The 13,048-nt window shown below is 41.3% G+C and overlaps 1 long non-coding RNA gene across 1 annotated transcript in view; it reads left to right on the forward strand.

Annotated features, from left to right (window-relative positions):
* The window catches only part of LOC148400895 (uncharacterized), a 146,321-nt gene that overhangs the window by 50,785 nt on the left and 82,488 nt on the right, over positions 1-13,048 (forward strand). The window contains exon 2 of the long non-coding RNA XR_015857778.1: positions 1,553-1,656. This is a non-coding gene — a long non-coding RNA (uncharacterized LOC148400895). The remainder of the gene's footprint in view (positions 1-1,552; positions 1,657-13,048) is intronic.

Genomic DNA, 13,048 nt, shown 5'->3' on the forward strand with positions numbered 1-13,048 from the left:
TTCCCGCCTGCCTCACACACACACACACACACACAGACGGGCTGAAGAGCCATTAGCTCAGTCAGCCAACAACTATCCCCCTTGCCCCACCTCCTCATGAATTGAATGAGCGGTTATAATGCAAAAATTGCCAAGCGCTGATTCTTAATGACTCATTGCTGTTCAACTTTATTGGTCACCTCATTGCTGTAAATCCCACGCGTTAAATACTAACTAAATATGCCCTCGTTGCTAAATGTAACCTTAAAGAAGAACAGGTGGTACAATTAAGACTGTGTTAATACTTGCAGAATATATTTAAATGCACTCCAATGTTGAAAGTAAAAACTTTACAGGAGGTCCTCCGTATCATGGAGGTCAGTTCCAGCAATAGTCTTTGTACGAAAAAAGTTGCCTGGTAGACTTAAGCAGATATGTGTGAAATTGGTCCTGGTTGCCCCTCCACCCACCTTTGCACCCTCCCTGGATCTCGCTTTCATTTCCCCCCTTAGTTTATTTAGCTAATCATCCCAGCAGGGTTCCGGCAGGGATAAAGTAAGCAGCTCATTGCAGTTTTCCGCTTGTGTTATTTTTGACCGTCCTTCTTGTGCAAGGATGTTGCAAAAGATGAGGGTGGTGAGAAGGTGCCGGTGAACAAAACCCCACCCTAATGCCCCTCCTCACCTCCCAGTCTATTTTACAATATGTCAGGAACACAGGACATTTCCATGCCCCCTCCCACCACCTCCTGCGGGTCTCAAGCCAGGCCATCGGTGAGCTGTTTTTATAAGGAAGCGAGCCAGCAATCTGGTCAGAGCGACCTCACATCTGCCTCGCTAATGAGAAGGCTGGCGTCCTCCCAATTCGCTTCCCTGTAAACTGTCCTGTATACCCGCACGGGTCACATACACTGTGAGGTCAACTTGCAAAACACAAGGGAGGCTCAAGGCAGCACAAACGCAAACATGCATAAACTGTGTAAGTGATTTTACAAAAACGAGTTGATATGTAGTGATTTGACCTTCAAACAACTACTTTGAAATTGTGTGGACGATACAGAGAATATCAGCACCGACTATACTATTGGAAGACGGGCCTTACAGTTTAAACACAACCACAGCAGATTATAAATAAGATTTCACGTGTAATTTAGGTCTAGTACTTTACAGGTTTTATAAAAATGTCATTTACTATTTAGGAGTTTATGCTAAATGCAATTTTCAGAGGTTACACAACTGTGAATATAACATTTTCTTTAATACTGTCATTTTTATGGTTCTTGCTGCCTAGTCTTTTGTCATCAGTCAGTGAAAAACATGCTCGATTGGGTTTAAATCATGTGACAGTTTCACATTCTAACTTACCATCATGGTTTGTTTCGGATCATTAGCCATCCCCGGCCATTTTGTAGGATTTGGCTCAGTAACCACATGATCAATAAACACCAGTGAGCTTGCTCCATTAACAGCTACTGTACGCCACGTCTAAAGGCCAACACTGCCTTCACCATGTTTAACGCATAATGTAGGATGGAATCGAACGATCTGTTCCTTACCTTCTTTATACCTTACAGAAACCAACAACGCAAAGGATCTGAAGTGTACGAGAAGGAATGGTGACCATGTTGTCACAGGATTTGGAAAATGTTGGATTCAAGATGGAGGCCTTGAAGTTAAGGTAAGGAGTGACTTGTCAAAATATGTTTAACTAAAATAGAATAGCTGAACTCCTGTCAATTGATACTTAAAATTGCCTTTACAGTTTGTAATATTTTCAGAATAATGTATCATATTGTACCTGTGAAACTGATCCTAATGTTAGCTTGACATAATTCTAACTGTAGTTTGTTTGAAGATAAAAACGGTTTTGCACTAAAGTCATAAATTATTCTTCCCAATGACTTTATTCAGAGAATGAAAACACATCCCCAAACACACATTCACATAAGTGTCTTCCCCAAATATGGACCATAAACCTCCGGAAAACTCACAAACTCAAAACCCCAGCTGCTCCTTAGTCCAAACTCTGGTTTAATGACTTGGTTGATGCTTGGTACCGCACACAGTGCACTTGAGTGGAAATGAAAGCATAATTGCCGCCATAGATCCAACACACAGTGAAAATAATACGAGCACGCCTTCATGCATTTAACCGCACCATCACCCCCCCCCCCCCCCCTTCTCTGTCTCTTGACGACATCAGAGTCATTACCACACTATATTTTAATGGTGTTTTCCCCCCCAAACTTCACACAGGCGAGTCACGCTATCGGGCGTAAGTGTCGCCAAACACACCCCCGTGCATTGACTTGATCTGCTGCCAGTTTAATGTACCTACGCTGTGAAGCAGCTCCAAATCTCTTGATTGGCGCTTTCTGCATCTTAGGCCAAATGAGACGGTGACACAGGCGGCTCGTTCCCGGTTTTAATGAGCCTCGTGCAGCGAAACAGGGAATGAGATATCGGCCAACGCGGGCTAATCTAAAATGCCCTAAAACAGCGGGGCCGTGAATTACGCAAAAGACATGCATGCCTGAAACAGAAAACACTTTGTAAAGCAGCCTTTTTGTGCTGCCACTTTGACTTCCATTTACAGCGCTTAAAGTTTGTCTGGACAAGCCTCTTCTATCTGTCTGCTTTGCAAACACGCAAGTAATTCTGCAATGTTGTGATCTTGAATTAATCTCCCATTCCTCTCTGGTAGCAAATGTAAGTCTTATTTTTAGTTATTCTTGCTTGAGTATTTAGATCACTTATGTCAAACTCAAGGCCTGGGGGCCAATTACAGCCCACCACATCATTTTGTTTGGCCCGTGATGACAAATCAAATTCATGTCGGTACTAAAATTGCAAATTGTCTTCATTTTCGAAAAAATTGAGATATTGCATTTTTTACTATTTATCTTTTTAAAAATATTTGTTTTACTTGTCTCAGATTTGAAAATTGTTTTTTCGTCAATTTGTTATGTACGCTACACTGTATATAATACGAGCCATCCATACATTTATTTTGATTGATAGTCATAATGGCCCTCCGAAGAAAACTATGACGACAATGCAGCCCGCGACAAACATGAGTTTGACACCCCTGATGTAGATGATGATACTTGATTGATACTTGAGTGAGTCTTTCCCACAAGTCACTCAAAGGCTGAGATGACTCATTCATCTCTGTACTGACTGACAAACTATAGAAAAAGAGCTACAATCATTGGTCAACTGGAAGCAGATGAGTTCCTTCCAATGTTCCGAACGCTTTTGAAGAGCACTTCTCTCCTTTAGGCAGAGGCTTTTGTTGCATTGATCATCTGCTTGTCATGGCGATTTACTCGAGCCAAATGAAACTCGCAGGTGCTCAGGGGCCCCTATTCTTGGACCAGACAATGGAAGGGGGGAACCATCGCTACCTCAGGTTTATGTCTTCGGGAATTAGATTAGTAGTTTTGTATGGTGGTGCATCACAGGAGTAAATCGTGAACATAGCCAGGTTTCACAACTGACAGTCCAAAAAAGTTTGAGATTTAGAAATGCCTTTCTGTTGTCCACAAATGTGCCTTGACATTTAGTTCAAATAACTCCCCCAAAACTGCTCCAATTGCTTTGATTTGCCACTCCAGTTGTTTGTCCACAAAGCTAATGCAGTGATTCATAAATGTGTAAAACTGAGAAGATGACAAGCAAACAACAGCAGCACATTAAAAGACTTCCGAAATACATCCCGGATTCTAAAAACTTAATTTCAAAACAACAACAAAAGTGATATGATATGTTTTGAAGGGATGTTGTTTCAAGTCGACAAACGGCGGCGTATTTGACGCCAACTTGGTGCCAAAGCAAGCCGTGATCACACAAACAACAAGAGAGCGGCCGTGTAAACATTGCGGCACAAAAGAAATGTTGAAAAGTGACGATGGGTTTGCGATGACGGTTGATGGATGCTTTGAAAACGCGAGCGTTGTCACGTGCTAGTGACTCACAGCTGCTCTGATATCTCTTTTGCTAACAGGCTCATTTGGAGGCTCGTCTGTCTCGTAGCATGATAAAAACTGTTCTTCTCGGGCGCTAAAAGCGGGCAAAATGATCTTATTTTAAAAGTTGCACGTTTTAATATCTAGACGCTTGGGTATACGCTCGGCGGTGTGATCAATGGCTCTGTTAAATTATGGTGCCACACGGCGGCGCGAAGGGGGAGAAATTCATTACCGCTTGGTCGTTTCCTCCCAAAACAAAAACATTTCATTGGAACGGAAAAGCTAAATTAATATTGGCTTTGCACGAAGCCGATTTTATTTCCTAAAGAACTGCCTCCCCCCGCTTCATCCGCCGCATGAAGGATTGAACGTGAGACTTGAGTAAAATGACTTCCGCACAAACACACACTCATCTAATTTCACTCCCCTTGTTTCTTTGCTTTTGTCACAGCCACAAATACACAAAGCAACACGCCGCATACGCATAGCAAACGCATTTCATCCTTCCTTTCACCAAAAGGCCTTTGTTTCTCCATGATGCCTCGCCATCAAAGACGCCTTCTAGTCTCACTGTTGACTCTGGATGAGGCTTTTTGACGTCACCACATTTAACTGTGTCAAAGTCTGCACATCAAGGGTGTGCTTGGCTCATTTGATGAGCAAACGGTGTGAGGATTGTAACGAATAAACAAACGTCCGATATGTCTGCAGGCAAATACGGCATCAAATTATAATGTTGGAACAATAAGTGTCTCTTTACGAGACTTCATTTTTAAATGCAAATGGATAAAATGCCAAATACTAGTTTACGGCGGTTGTCGTAGCTTAAAGATAAAATATATTATTGGGATATTTTCAAGGAAAGTTTTGCTTCACCTAAACTACAATTCCGATCCTCCTTCAAGTCTGTTTGTGCCAGCGCCGCTTGCTTCATTAATCCGTTTCGCCGTCTGACTCGGCTTCTCATATAACTGATTTATTCGGCTCCCTCATCATCAAGTATTTGTTTATGGTGAAAACATAAAAACAATCAGGATTGTGATGTGCGAAGGATAGCGTTGCGCACGGCTATTTATTTGCCCATAAAGACCCTATGCAAAGTCATCCCAAACGGATGCGGGGAAGGTCAGGGGCACGAGCAAGGAGAAGAGAAATGGGGGCTTATGTGTGCCATGGCTTTGAATAGCTGATGAAGTCCCATTAAAAGTTTTATAAACATGGCTGAGGCTTATTGAGTGCCAATGAAATACGCACCTTGTTTCCCCCACTGCTGACTAGCCAAACACGGAATAAACACGTCCAATAGCATGCTATGAAAATCTCTGAATCCATTTTTTTTTTCCAAAGCTATTTATTCCTTTTTATTCAAATGAAAGACTCAGGTCCATAAAGGGAATTATAAATTAGTAGCTTAGAATAGGCTAGTAAAAGTCAGAACAGCAAATGTGATAATAGCCTTTCTTATTTTACTACCTTTTTAATTTTGATATTGTTTCATCAACATTGTGTGTGTAGTTTAGGTCAACATCAATTTGGGTCAAAATCAAACCCACTTATGTCCTGAATTTTCAACTTTACTGTTTGTAGTTTGAACTTTTTTGTCTTTCCTGGAAAGGCTTGCCTCAATGTTTAGGGGAGTCCAAAAGTCATGAGATCAAACACTAATGTTGGATGAGGCCTGGCTTTTTGTCTCCACTTTAATTCATCCCAAAGGTGTTTGGTGAGGTCTGGATTTTGTGCAGACTAGTCAAGAGCCATAACAGACTTTCTCATGCATGACTTTTTTGTACTGGTACACATGTTGGGACGGAACGTAGCTTTAACCATAAACGGAACTCTTATAGAGTGTACTATTCATAAAATGAATGATGAAAACATTTGTTTTTGTGGTACTGTATTATGATAAGACCCCACCCCCCCCAAAAAAACAAGAAAATGGCAGTCAGGTTGTAACATGACATCAAATCAATATTAGTTGCTACTGTCGCTCGGAGTACTAAATGACAATCCTCATATCTACATTTGTCATCGGAGTGTGGAAAAATTCTATTTTTATTTATCTCACCAACAAAGACATTGTCACGGGTTGACGTGAAGACAGCTCAATCAAAGCACGACGCAAAAGTAGCTGTGATCGATGATGAGATGCAAACATAGAGGATTTATTGAGAGGCGTGGAGATTTATTTGCTTAGCTGCCACTGCAAAGTTGATGTCTGACGACCAATGTATATTGATGATCATTTTTGTTTTCACCTGTCTATCATCAAATTAAACTCTATGAATTCAGGTCACACTATTCAAGTTTAAATCAAGCACATGCAAGACCTTCCCCTTGAAGAAGCAGTGAGCCAGACATCATATATACTGTATTTGCATACATTTAATCCCCCGCTAACACCCAGACACATATGTTATGCACCACACAGACACACACAGACTGCATGTGCGAGTACACAAACAATTTGAGGTACCCCCCCCTCCCCCCAACGCCATATGCCCCAGACGAAAAATTGCACATAGCCTTCAAAATACGATGTTTGGGTCAAGCCAACTTGCACTCCTAAGTAATTTATAATACGCTTTTACTCTGAGGCATTGCGCAATCTTATTATGATTAGATTTTTGCATATTTAACAACTGTTTTTAATTAGAAGGTGTTTTATTATTCATGCACATAATTTGAGGCGAGCTCAGGCTGTTGAGGACGGGAAAAAAAAAAAGGTGAGCAAAAGCCAAAAGATGTAGATTTGATCTTTTTGTGTGTTTATTTGCTTGTAAGTGAATCCAGACAGTAGTCTTCTAATGGCTCTTTTAATTTAGCTAATAGTTATCATGTTGGGTACCTTTATGCGTTTGCTCACTTCCTAGCCATGGGAGTTGTTCCCCAGTGCTGAAGCTGAATGAAGAAGTGTGCTTTGGCGTGCGTCGTGGTAGATTTTTTTTTTTTTTCCGGCAGCTCCTTGATGTATTATTAAAATTGGAAATGGACTCTGGGGACAGCATCTAGTTATGTGCTTTCATTTGCCGAATAAACCAAGCGTTGTTTTCATCTTTGCTCATGATTGTTAATGGCGCCGCTGATGAGAGGGGTGTGTGTGTGTGTGTGTTTGCTCCCGCTCTCTTTATCGGCGCACGCCCGTCATTACTCTGGCCAAATAGCCCAAGCTGCTGATTTTGTTTTAGGTTTTCAATTAGTCATTTGTCTGAGCACATCTGTTACTGGCAAAGGCCCAGAGCGCGGACGACCCACTCGGTCTGGTGCGGCTCGCCAGCAGCCGGGCCTGTCAAGGGGGGGCGGGGCTTAGAGGTGATGAGCACTTCGGAGCTCCTCAGGGGTGCGTCCCGGGTCCCCTCACATTTTACAGCCAAGTCTACAGAGAAAAGGTGCATCCAAAAAACAAAAGTACACCCACCGTCTGGCCAAGTTCCTGATTTTCTGCTCGGGTAAAGCCCGCACGCAGACTTGAGCGTGTGGCGCTGCATCCAAAGATTTAACTTCACACCCCGCCACTGGTTATTGTCCGCATTCATCTCCTGATATATTTTATTTGCTTTTAATAATTTATGTATCACAGTCTGCTTATTCCCTCCCTTCTCGCAAGTACTAAAATTGATGAATATAAAATGCGCCGTCTTTTGAAGGGTTGTTTAAATGTGCACTGTTGCAAGTAAACTGCCTATTTCCTGAGTGAAGTCGACATGTTTAACTTTGTTCATTTTCTCTCACGCTGGGATGTGCGCACACATCTTTTTAGCATATTATACAATGTGTTCGTACGTTTCCTTCTACTACAATGGATGTCATTAACTTCCTCCATTGAGCCCCAGCGGAAAGCATTATTATAAAGTAATGTTATGTGTTCTTTATGGTATTTACAAATAAAATGGCTCATGATTCATTTTTGGCATTTTCGTTTCATAGCATGGCCTCGAAAGGTTGACATTGTGATAATTAGGTTCGATCTTGGGGCCAAAGTTTTGTGGGGAAAAATGTGCTTTGCCATGGCTGAAACTTACAAACTGCAGGAACTGGCTAAGGTTAAATGGACACATTTATTCCTAATAAAAGCCTGATTGGAATAAAACGCTTAATTTACGTACAGAATATTCTGATCGGATCAAGACAATTCCAATTAAGATTTCATGAGAATCAGAATGAGAAAGGTGTTTTTTGTCTATTGATAATCCCATCAGTGCAAATGTAAACACATATTCCGACATTTCGGAACAAACCACCTTTACCATGCACGTCTGTGACGTCAGTAATAAGGGAGAGCAAAAAATAAAGAAGCTAGAAATAAAAACCATGCATCCAAGATGAGATTACAGTTTTTGACAGTTCTGTTGGTGTGTTGAGCGACTAAGATGACAGTAGGGTTAGATTTATAGGTCTTCAAAAGTCAGTGGGGGATATGGCAAAGAGAACGATCGCATGTGTTTGCTCTTGAAATTCCAAAATGGGAATCAGAGCCACCACTGTTGACATCACCCTTGTGATTCATATTTAATAGGATTTATTATTTCGTAGTGTCACTTCAAAGGTTGTGCTCGCGTAAACTTGCCCAGAATGTTTCTCCACGATAAAATTGAGCCAAATGAATATCTGGAGAAGTGCATGACACTGAGAAGATTGTGATTAAAGGACATTTGAGTGAGACTTCATTGATATGATTCATGTTTGTCATTGCACGTATTGCGCATAAAGCATATTAGCTATGACAAGATGCAGATATAAAAGGACATCTAACGAAATGCAATTAATTTTAATTATAAGACTGCACTTGCCGTGATATCAGTCGTCAGTCGGCAGCGTGACGCCATGACAGAAGTACAAACGTGGATTTCCTTCATCGCCCTCAGGCCGCAACCAAACAGCACGTAGCTGCTGTTGTACCGCCGCGTTGTGGAAAAATAACAGCGGGCGCTATTTATACAATAATGTTTCCTCCTAGCCATTGCCCCCCCTCGTGCGTTATTCATCTACGTGTTTATTTTCTTTTTGTTGGTTGTGCAAAGGTTGTCTTTGTTTGCAATGGTTCTGCAGAACAGTTCAGCTGAGTGTGAAGTGCTGGGATACAGGAAGTGGGCTTACTCTTTCACCCGAGACCTGTGATAAATGGAGACACAACAATAGTGTATCCTGTGACCTGGAACCTCAGCTGCTGACATCAACTTGTCCGCAACTTTACGCGTCCTCTTCTTTCCCCAAAGATTGCCTTATCAGCTTCACCGATTTACCGTTCAGAGGTTACGTCTAACGCGCACGTTAGGTTAATTGAAGACTCAAAAAGAAGTGGAAGTGCAACTGGGGCCAAGCAGAACTCATTTTAAAAAATAACAAATATTTGTATTTATCGCTGAGGTTGATCCAGCAAAGTGAGACCTAGCTTGTATAGCCAGATAGCGAACTAACTAGCTCGAAAGGAGGCGAATAGTCCCAGCTAGCAAGGATTTATGGCAAAAACGGACGTAACAATACGATTCTGATTTGTAAATAATTCGTTAGTGTCAACAAGAATAACAAATTGGGATTTGGGGAGTGAGTCTTTGCCCTTGTAATAATCATTATGTGTCCAGTATTAGTCTAACTGCTGCCTTGTACACAACAGAAGTCATTTAAAGTTCACAGTTCAAATCAAGTGAGGAAGAAAAGAACGCTATACACAAAACACAACCAGCTGTGGCAGAGCAGAGATGAGTGCTGCATCAGCACAACACACACACACACAGACACACACGCACACACACACAAAAAAACCATTACCCCATTAGCCAAGCAGTCTGAAGTTTCACTCACACTTATGTATTATTACTAAAAATCCGACAAAGGGTTTTGCACGTCTGTCTTTGGGATCCACATTTCACCGCAACATCCGTCTGTCAGCACACTGTCTCCGTGATTCTCCGAGTCATGAGTATGACTCATTCCAGCGCAATGCCACATGTTCCCGGCACGACTTGATCCAAACCGGCTTTATGCATTATTTGTCCAGCACTTAAAAAAAGAAAAGTGAAGCTTGTCAGCTTATTCGCGGTACACCGCAAGCGTCGCCATCGTATCACTTCCACGTCCCCACATGGCAACACACTCGACCGACGTGGCCGTTTAGTCGTTACATCGTCACATGCCAAAATGTCTGACTCATCCAAATCACATTATCTCAATATTTGCTCACAAGTGACTGAATAAAACAAAAAATGTCACTGAAGAAATACTCCACATGCATGTGAATGCATGCAGATTATTGCCTTATTGGAAACTCGTAAGTGAAGACAAAGCTCAAATAAACATATCTGACATGATAACTTACTCAGATGTCAACGACATAGTATTTATTAATGGTATCATGGTTTTAACAGTATTATATTTACATTTAAGTTTGACAATCACTCAATCTGAGATTTCTTTAAGGTTAGCCAAATCTTTGCAGAAGTAGGCTAATGGCAATTTTTTATTCAGCAACTAGCTAATAAAAATACAAATTATCTTTACTTTTCTCTTCACATTCTTGGATTATAGTAGGCCTTGTTTGTTCGTCACGTCCAATCGACAATCTTTGTCATCATCATGGTAATGAAAATCTATACCCAGCTAACTGTACAGGAATAGGAAAATCTCACTTCAACCACATTATTAAAAGAGGTTGCCATGTGTGCTATAGTACTTGATCCTTTGTTGTTGTTGTTTTTTTAACCAAATAATGACATTTTATTAAGACACCTGTGCACTTTAATTGTTTAAATATGATTAATAAAGATTATTTAAAATTATTTCATAATTAATTCAATATTGAAAGTCCAGCACACACATTACTTAAATTTGACTAAAAAGTAGAGCATTTCAGTGTTAATTAATAATCCTGTAGCGGACCAGCCTGGACACATTTTGTTTACTACTAAACTTGCTGTTAATGTTACTGTTGAAATTAAACATTTAGACAATGTTGAATTTAGTTTTGTTGTGCTACTGTCTAACACAATCATTGACTTATTGCTGTCCAATCGCATTTACCATAGGGAAAGTAACCCGTGCACTCTATAGGAGGGGTTACGACTATTCTTTACTTGTGCTTTAAAGACAACATATTAATTCCTGTAATCTGCATATGGATCAGAACAATTTGCCTTCACACAGCTCGGGACAGCCGTGCCTATTCAGAACGCATTAGACAGAGTGTGACACTGTCACGCTGGCAGATGTTCTCTCCATTCCCAACCTATTTCCTTGTCACTAAACCACCAAAGCGCCCCCTTTGCTCCCTTCACTCGTCTTCCCTCCCCACGACGGCGCGCAAACACACGGCGAAAGACAAAGGGAAACAAGATGAATTATAATACCAAGTGGGGTCCCAGCGGTATTGAGGGGTGTTTGCGAGGGGTGGTTGGGGGGGAGTTTTTTTTTTTGTTCTGCTTGGAAATATTTCTCACTTTTTGCACGGAGCACGCTCTGCTCCCACATGTATTGTCTGGCTGTGATCATGTGTCAGAGTGGTACAAGTGGGATGCGGGGCCGGGTGCCCGGCAGGCTTGTCTGAAGCAGACGGCTTGTTTGCGTGTACTTAACAGCTCCTCACAGCTGTGTTCTCTCCAAATGTAACAGGAGAAGACCTCATCCATCAGAACGTCGCATTCCCCCATACGCCGACCGCCCCCCCTTCTCCACACTCCGGCTTTCTTACTCCTCTTACCCCCCTGCCTTCACGGCTGCCCTCCATTTTTTCGTTCAAGTGCCTCCATTGCGCAAATGTCAGCAAACAGGCGAGAGGTCGCGTCGGAGGTCAGCTTGCGAATGGCAGCGTTAGGTCGCCTTTTTTGTCTTTTCAAGTGGGTGTGCATTTCTCAAGGAGTTGCTTATGAGCAAGATGTCCAGGCTAGACACATGTTTAAGGGGGACGGAGGGGAGGGGGGGGACTGTGACAGCTCACATGCAGCTGGGCGAACATTAACCTGCCAACAAAAGGGTCTGTAAGCTTACATTCATACACAACTCCAAGCTCGAACGCAAGCTGTTCCGTGATTTGCTCCAAGTTTAAAACTTTTTGACAGTATGATAATATACTATAATATAAAAGATAAATTATACCTTCCAGGATTAAAGTGTTGCCATCATTTAACCCTCATGTGGCATTTTAACTGCCTTTCTTGGTCATACAAAAGAAGATAAAACTTAACCTAAAATTAAAGAAAAATATTAAAACTCTTAAAATGAGAGGAAAATGAGGATGCGTAAATAATAGGTTTTATTTGATTTTTAACAGTGTTACACGTCACTGTCAGGCAGGTAGCTGAATTGGGAGCTAGCTGTTAGCACTATCAGCTAAAGATGAACACATGAATAATATAAACATGCCATTAAAGGGCCTTTTCAAAACTGTCAAAGACCTGTCTAAAGTATGTTGGAGCAAAGATAGACTTTTTTTTAACAAAATTCCCTCCCTGCTTTGTGTCTTGCTCCCAGGTTACTAGCACGCACATCATTTCCGTGGATCACCCTGCCATTAGTCAGTAAGCGTACGTCGTAACCTTTATGCCACTGATTAACCCCGAGGTTTGCATAGGAGGTGGGAGGAAAAGTTTATAGGACAAAAAAAAAAAAAAAAAATCACTTTTGCGGAGAGTGCCTCACCCACCATCTCCTTTCTCTGGTCAGTGCGCAGCCTGTTGATGTTCCACTTTGATTTCACATACAAGACGATAAATTAAGGGGCATTTATCAAAGTCACTTTGTTGCTGCCTGCTAAAAGCCACTTTATGCATAAATTACGATGCAGGAAAAATACTTTTAGATGTTTGAAGTCGACAAGTAGGATTTACTTATGGCGGGACTGATACATTTAAATATGCTTTGAATTTTAGTGTCAGGTTGATGTTCTTGTACTTGTGACTTACTTTGGTAAAAACCAGAGAAATGGAACACTACATCACTGCTACCAGTAAATATGATATTGATAGTGATGCCGAAAAAAAACTCTTTTTTTAATTGCTGTTATGGCAATATTTTCTGTTATCATAATAAACAGTGGGAAGCACCAACATTATTGTTTTTTGTTATATAAAGCCGAGAGCTTGCACAAGGTCATCTTATTAGTAAAAGTGA

This window comes from Syngnathus floridae, chromosome 3 (assembly GCF_059516105.1).
Source record: "Syngnathus floridae isolate MCC-2025c chromosome 3, RoL_Sflo_1.0, whole genome shotgun sequence".
In the NCBI taxonomy this organism is placed as follows: domain Eukaryota; kingdom Metazoa; phylum Chordata; class Actinopteri; order Syngnathiformes; family Syngnathidae; genus Syngnathus; species Syngnathus floridae.